At 39.2% G+C, this 6,513-nt stretch overlaps 1 long non-coding RNA gene across 1 annotated transcript; it reads left to right on the plus strand.

Annotated features, from left to right (window-relative positions):
* Nucleotides 1–5,197: 5,197 nt before the first annotated feature.
* On the plus strand, nucleotides 5,198–6,252 carry LOC117461072 (uncharacterized). Its single transcript, XR_004553669.2, has 2 exons — nucleotides 5,198–5,274; nucleotides 5,672–6,252. It is a non-coding gene; the product is annotated as an uncharacterized lncRNA (long non-coding RNA).
* Nucleotides 6,253–6,513: the final 261 nt, after the last annotated feature.

The raw sequence follows: 6,513 nt of genomic DNA on the forward strand, positions 1-6,513 counted from the left end.
CTGAAATCCTCTCACATTCACTACTGAACACCTCACACACACACACACTACTGAAAACATCTGGCCTTGCACACACACTACTGAAATCCTCTCACATTCACTACTGAACACCTCACACACACTACTGAACACATCTGGCCTTCCACACACACTACTGAAATCCTCTCACATTCACTACTGAACACCTCACACACACACTACTGAAAATTAAGCCTCACACACACACTACTGAAATCCTCTCACATTCACTACTGAACACCTCACACACACACTACTGAAAACATCTGGCCTTGCACACACACTACTGAAATCCTCTCACATTCACTACTGAACACCTCACACACACACTACTGAACACATCTGGCCTTCCACACACACTACTGAAATCCTCTCACATTCACTACTGAACACCTCACACACACACTACTGAAAACATCTGGCCTTGCACACACACTACTGAAATCCTCTCACATTCACTACTGAACACCTCACACACACACACTACTGAACACATCTGGCCTTCCACACACACTACTGAAATACTCTCACATTCACTACTGAACACCTCACACACACACTACTGAAAATTAAGCCTCACACACACACACTACTGAAAACATCTGGCCTTGCACACACACTACTGAAATCCTCTCACATTCACTACTGAACACCTCACACATACACTACTGACAATTAAGCCTACACACACACTACTGAAATCCTCTCACATTCACTACTGAACACCTCACACACACACTACTGAAAACATCTGGCCTTGCACACACACTACTGACATCCTCTCACATTCACTACTGAACACCTCACACACACACTACTGAAAACATCTGGCCTTGCACACACACTACTGAAATCCTCTCACATTCACTACTGAACACCTCACACACACACTACTGAACACATCTGGCCTTCCACACACACTACTGAAATACTCTCACATTCACTACTGAACACCTCACACACACACTCCTGAAAATTAAGCCTCACACACACTACTGAAAACATCTGGCCTTGCACACACACTACTGAAATCCTCTCACATTCACTACTGAACACCTCACACACACACTACTGAAAACATCTGGCCTTGCACACACACTACTGAAATCCTCTCACATTCACTACTGAACACCTCACACACACACTACTGAAAACATCTGGCCTTGCACACACACTACTGAAATCCTCTCACATTCACTACTGAACACCTCACACACACACACACACTACTGAACACATCTGGCCTTGCACACACACTACTGAAATCATCTCACATTCACTACTGAACACCTCACACACACACTACTGAAAATTAAGCCTCACACACACTACTGAAATCATCTCACGTTCACTACTGAACACCTCACACACACAATACTGAAAATTAACCTCACACACACACTCCTGAAAAACATTTTACTGAAAGGTTCTCAGTAGGGAATGTGCATGTGCTTCACCTATGTGTGTGTGAGGGGATTCTTGCTGTAACGGAAGTCATTCTAATGTAACGGAAGTTAGTGGTCTCTTTGCTAGCCCCGTTAGCTTCATTAGCTCCAGGCTGCTACTCCGAAGTGGTTGTTGTGTTGATGCCTGGTGGAGTATTCTTCATTGAAATATCGCACTTATCGTATGGCTCTGCGGTTCAAACAGACCGTCCATGAATGCAGTTTATTCGGTAAGTATACTTCAAGCACTTTATTTCTTACTTGTCTTTTTATTCAGCTAACAAAAAGAGACGAAGCTACATCTGTGCTAACGATGCTATCCGTAGCATACAAGTTAAAACACAATGGAGAAGTGTAACACATTGAGAAGGATTATACTGTAAAACATAAGGCTTCTCGGTGAGGTTGGTAAAATAAGGTCATGCTTGTACATTAGTTAGTTTGCTAGTTAGGTAACTGTATGCATTGTTATTGTTAATTTAAAATAGCTATGCTCGACGATGCAGATAGCTAGCGTCACATTAGTGTTGAAGAGCAGAGTACTGTGTGAGATTAACCTCACTATAAGATCTGTGTATCTGAAAAATATGAATCTCACATTTCCAGTTGGTTCCAGAAATAACGTTAACGTAGATAGTGCAATATGGTTTGTTGTCCACTAAACTTGAAGAATCTCGTTTCATTTGGCATATTACTCTCAATGAATATAAGAAAGCACTGCGTAAAGCGAGAGCAGCCTACTACTCTTCATTAATAGATGAGAATAAGAATAATGCAACATTTCTTTTCAGCACTGTAGCCAGGCTGACAGAGAGCCACAGCTCCATTGAGCCTTCTATTCCCATAGCACTCAGTAGTAATGATTTTATGTGCTTTTTTAACGATAAAATTGTTACTCTTAGAAACAAAATTAATGACCTCTTGCCTTCGACCAGTATAGTGTTATCAACAGCTCCCGGAATCGTAAGTTCTAATATTACACTAGATAATAAACTAGAATGCTTTTCAGCCATAAACCTTGAACAATTACATTCAATGATTCTCTCTTCTAAACCATCAACGTGCATGTTAGACCCAATTCCAACTAAGCTGTTGAAGGAAGTTTTTCCATTAATTAGCACTTCTTTATTAAATATTATGAATATGTCTTTATTATCAGGCTATGTTCCACAATCATTCAAAGTAGCAGTGATAAAACCGCTTCTTAAAAAGCACAACCTCGATCCAGAGGTTTTAGCCAACTATAGACCTATTTCTAATCTTCCGTTCCTCTCAAAAATTCTTGAGAAAGCGGTCGCAAAACAGTTGTGTGATTACTTAAAAAACAATGATTTATTTGAAGATTTTCAGTCTGGCTTTAGAACACATCATAGCACAGAGGCAGCTCTGGTTAAAGTCACAAATTATATTCTAATAGCCTCAGACAAGGGACTTGTCTCTATTCTTGTTTTGCTCGATCTTAGTGCTGCATTTGACACTATCGACCATGATATCCTATTGCAAAGACTAGAGCACTTAGTTGGCATACAGGGAACTGCTTTAGGCTGGTTTAGGTCCTATCTATCTGAACGCTCTCAGTTTGTACGTGTTAACGATGAATCTTCCACGCAAACCAAAGTTAGCCATGGAGTGCCACAGGGCTCAGTGCTCGGACCTATTTTGTTCACATTATATATGCTTCCGTTAGGCAATATTAGAAGGAATCATTCTGTAAACTTTCATTGTTATGCGGATGATACTCAACTATATTTATCAATCAAGCCTGATGAAATTAATCATCTAAATAAAATTCAAGACTGCCTTAAGGACTTAAAAACGTGGATGACCTTAAACTTTTTGATGTTAAACACGACCAAAACTGAAGTTATTGTACTTGGCCCGAAGAATCTACGAAACAAATTATCTAAAGACATACTAACTATGGATGGCATTAATTTGGCCTCCAGTGAGACTGTAAGGAATCTTGGTGTTATATTTGATCAGGATTTATCCTTTAACGCCCACATAAAATCAATTTCAAGGACCGCCTACTTCCATCTACGTAACATTGCAAAAATCAGGCATATCTTGCCTCAAAACGATGCAGAGAAACTAGTCCATGCATTTGTTACTTCTAGGCTGGATTATTGTAACTCTTTATTATCAGGGAGTACTAAGAAGTCAATCAAGTCGCTTCAGCTGATTCAAAATGCTGCGGCTCGTGTACTAACCACATTACTCCTGTTCTGGCTGCCTTACACTGGCTCCCTATAGAACACAGGATAGAATTTAAAATTCTTCTTCTCGCCTACAAAGCCCTTAATGGGCAGGCGCCATCTTACCTTAAAGAACTAATTATACCCTACTGTCCTACTAGGGCATTGCGTTCCAAGAATGCAGGGTTGTTGGTTGTTCCTAGAATCTTTAAAAGTACAATGGGAGCCAGAGCCTTTTCTTATCAAGCTCCACATTTGTGGAATCAGCTTCCAGTTTGTGTTCGGGCGGCAGACACCCTATCCGTTTTTAAGAGTGCGCTTAAGACCTTCCTTTTTGATAAAGCTTATAGTTAGGGCTGATTAGATTCAGCCCCTAGTTTTGCTGATATAGGCTTAGTTTGTCGGGGGACATCTTACTTCTTCCTTCTCTCTGTCTATACCTGTGTACTCTCATGTTCCGATTAACCCAGCTTCCCCAAATGTCTTTCTTTTTGGTGTCTATATACGCTGGGATCCGGAGTCATGGATGATCCTGCGGTCCTGTGTCCTGGATCGCGAGCGCTGGATCTTGAGTCGTGGCTGTGGTCCTGGATCATAGGTCCTGGATGGATATCCTCGTGGATTCATCTTCCTATTATACACACATGCATTCCCAAACATTTGGACTACCTATGTTGCAAATGTATTATCTTTTCAATTTACACACGGCATCTATTGCACGTCTGTCCGTCCTGGGAGAGGGATCCCTCCTCTGTTGCTCTCCCTGAGGTTTCTCCCATTTTTCCCTTTAAACTGGGTTTTCTTTGGAAGTTTTTCCTTGTACGATGTGAGGGTCTAAGGACAGAGGGTGTCGTATTGTCATACTGATATTCTGTACACACTGTGAAGACCACTGAGACAAATGTAACATTTGTGATATTGGGCTATATAAATAAACATTGAAAATAAACATTGATTGATTGAGCTGGAGTTGATTATTGAAGCTTACTGGTTAACGTTCATCATATTAAACGAACGAACCCAAACGTTGTTGTTTTTATTAATATTATTACCAATACTTACTTAGCATTTTATTATCATTACACTGGAGAAACCGACTTATTGTGGCAGCAGAACATGAACATGTAACTTAATGCCTGCATTTGAGGACGAAAAATAGCTCAGTCAATGCTTTAGGGACAAGGAAATGATTTGTTTAAATATTAGATATGACGTTATGTGTGCTTCTGTGACAATGAAGCTTATTCATTGCATTACATTTGTTGAAGATGTTTGTCTTTTACCCTACAAATGAATGTGAATATGGCATAGGACAAATATTTAAATTGACTGTCTCATGAAAAACGATTCTAAAATAAAAAGGACCACAACTATACAATAATACACAATCCAACTGATAAGATACAGTAAGGGCTTTGATATCCAGCACTTTCTTTAAGGATAACAAAAGATTATCACATGACATTTGCATGTAAAAAAGTCTGTGACCAACACATTGTTACATATATATCTGTTTGTTTAAAGTTTCCAGGTGATCCAGCAGACAGACCAGAGGATGCTGACCACGAGAGACAGACCTATTCCTAACATCAGTGAACTTCAGCATGGACTCAAAGGTACAAGGAATCGAGAAACGTTCTGGTTTAAATAGATATAAAGTAACAACTATAATCAGCTTTCACATTTCAATGTATTTAAGGCAATTATTATTTTACATTGTGAGAATTGCTACCATTTGTCTCTACATATTGTCTGTAAAAGATGTGGTAAAAGTGGTTCTTGCAGTGAGACAACCAAGCAGTTGAATATTATTTAATAAGATATTTTAATGTTGATTAACTGCAGACTGTTCCTTCATAATCTGATTATCTTTGTAGTACAAAGTGATGAATTAAAAAAACACATTAACATTTAAAAAATACATTATTTCTACAGCCGCTAAATAAACAAACGTTTCATAAATAACACACTTGCTCTGCAATAATGTCATATGTTTCTTGTCATTTCTGTTAGGAAAGGACATACCTGAAGGACACAACTGCCTCACCGTTTTCTCAGAGGGACAAGAAGAAAATGAAAAGCTGATTTCAGATTAAAGACCAATACAGGACATTGACTAAGAAACTACACTTTTATTGTGAACACAAAGTCAAACAGGACCATCATTTGTTTGTGGCAGCTGAGCCCAGTATGGGCTCACAGATGCAGTTAGGTGGTTTCTTCATCAGACCTGGTCCTCCTCCATCAGGCCACGTCCTCCTCCATCAGGTCTGGTCCTCCTCCATCAGGCCACGTCCTCCTCCCAGAGAAAGACCTCTCCACCTTCTCCAGCCAAACCCACAGACAGGACATCCGTCACGCTGAGGTTTCTCCCAAAGTCTCTGCACGCTGTCTCAATTGATCCACACTGTGAATATGAGGGGAAATGTGTGTCATAAATGCTTTAGACAATAAGAAATATGAAGTTAACTGTAAGGAATGGCTCATTCTTTTTTAAATAGACAAAACTATTACTGTATTTCAATATCTCATGTCTGAAAGTTTAATTTAAAAGAAGAAGAGGCCCCAAAAATAAAGATTGGTATATCAATAAATGTAGTTGATTGTGTCTTTTTAATTGTTTAAAGTAGATAGAACTGGTACTTAAGAGTTTGAATACAGTTTGGTTGCGGAGGAGGCACACAGGTAAGAGCATATAGCTACCATGACATGTAACTAAGCTTGACTTGAATTTATTAAAAGTATAATTAAGTAACAGAAACAAATCAATAACAAATCATGCAAAAATGTGAATCTTTGCTGGGTCCACTGTTGAATTTAACACATATTGTATGTTTTAGAAACCTTAAGGCATT

This window comes from Pseudochaenichthys georgianus, chromosome 3 (genome assembly GCF_902827115.2).
Source record: "Pseudochaenichthys georgianus chromosome 3, fPseGeo1.2, whole genome shotgun sequence".
NCBI lineage: Eukaryota > Metazoa > Chordata > Actinopteri > Perciformes > Channichthyidae > Pseudochaenichthys > Pseudochaenichthys georgianus.